Source organism: Sorex fumeus, unplaced genomic scaffold (genome assembly GCF_029834395.1).
Source record: "Sorex fumeus unplaced genomic scaffold, SorFum_2.1 ptg000007l, whole genome shotgun sequence".
In the NCBI taxonomy this organism is placed as follows: domain Eukaryota; kingdom Metazoa; phylum Chordata; class Mammalia; order Eulipotyphla; family Soricidae; genus Sorex; species Sorex fumeus.
In genome coordinates this window covers 6,113,406-6,115,253 of record NW_026606064.1, presented here as the reverse complement: position 1 = coordinate 6,115,253, position 1,848 = coordinate 6,113,406, and positions in this window count along the sequence as shown.

Here is a 1,848-nt window from a genome sequence, read left to right as displayed (position 1 = left end):
GTCTTGCAAACGCTGACTAGGGTTCCAACCCATATATGCCACAAGGTCCTTAGAGCACTTCTGGGAGTAATTTCCAGTGCAGAACCAGGAATAACTCCTGAATATTTCCGGGTGTCCCCCCACCCCTTAAAAGGGGAAAAATTGTTAGCCAGATTCTAGAGATCATGGCCTCAGGGATCTTTGAATCACCCTTAAGACACTCCCAGCTCATTATAAACATTGTTTTCACGGTAGCCAAAATTAGAGAATCTTCTAAGACAAACATGGGTTGGATAAATTTCTTCCTCTAGGGGTACATAGATTTATAATTGATATCAAAGGGAATATAAAAAAGATTATAGTTCCGTTAAATTCCTTGTGGAATGTTTGTGATATTTAAACATTTTAGCACAAGATTTTGTGCTAGCACAGGATAAGAACGTTAGTTTCAGTTCTGAAAAATGATTTTACCAGGTAGACATTTTAATGATTCATAAGCACTATGTTCTTCCTTTGTATATTTTACGATGAATAAATAAATTTTTGGTTAATAATGTGATTAAGAACACTTTATTCTCGGCCAAATGGTAGTACAGCAGGTAAGATGCATGTCTTGCACACAGCCAACCCTGGTTAGATGTGGTCACCCATTCTACTGCCCCTAGTTCCACCACAGAGCCAACAGTAAGTAAGTGCTGAACACTGATGGGTTTATGTTGTCGAATATGCATTGCTATATGCATTGTTTAATAAAAATGAAGACCCCATTAGTTAACAATTTCTTTTTACTTATGCCATACTAAATAGTAAATATGCATAAGAATATTATTTGACTCTTATGGATTGGGCAGTTTGAAATATGTTATCACTGTATAGAGAGGACATCAAGACTAAGGGTTTCTTTAGTGACACATGACTATGAGCAAATATATTCAATAATAAAATAATTAATTAAAATTAATTATAATCATTAAAGTCTTATTCGATTGATTTAACCAAATTAATATATTTATAAAAGCATATCATAAAAATAAATATTATAAGTTTAAAGTGCCTGATTTTTTTCATACCATTATATTTTTTTACTATTATCTCTTTTCCATTTCAAACTCAATTATGACAATGCTTTGCATTTTTGTCACTTGCCCTGCTTCTTAACTGTCATCATCCATTTCATTTCATTTCCTTCTCTTTTGACACTAGGATAAAGTGATATTTTTCCCTTTCAATATAAAATTGACTCATGGAAGAATGTTGTATTTTATTTATACTCTTGCTGTCTTGTGACAATTTTAGCAGGATACAGAGTTCATTGTGCAGGCATTGCTGAGGAATGCTATCTATTTTGAATACATAAAGGACATGATTATTAATTTATTTTTAAACAAATGAATTAAACATGAAAACAAATCAGAACGGGTAGGGTTTTTTATAAACATTGTGAATTTGGGGGGGTTCATTTTATGTTTCACTATCACTATCACCCCGTTGTTCATTGATTTGCTTGAGGGGGTGCCAGTAATATCTCCATTCGTCCCTGTAATGTGCTAGTGTAGCCCGATGGCATGTTGGGGGCTCTTTCAGGGTCAGGGGAATGAGGACCATAATTGTTACTCTTTTTGGCTTATAGAGTATGCCACAGGTTGTTTGCCAGGCTCTGCCGTGCAGGCAGAATACTCTAGGTAGCTTGCCAGGCTCTCCAAGAGGGATGGAAGCTTTTGGGGCAGCCTCTAATCACCTTTACAGGTATAAATTGTATTTGTACTGGAAGCCTCATAGTTTTTACATATTAAATATAGATCATATGCATATGCTTATATCATAAAAATTATTGATGGTTTCTGTATTAGAGTCAAGTGAGGATAAAAC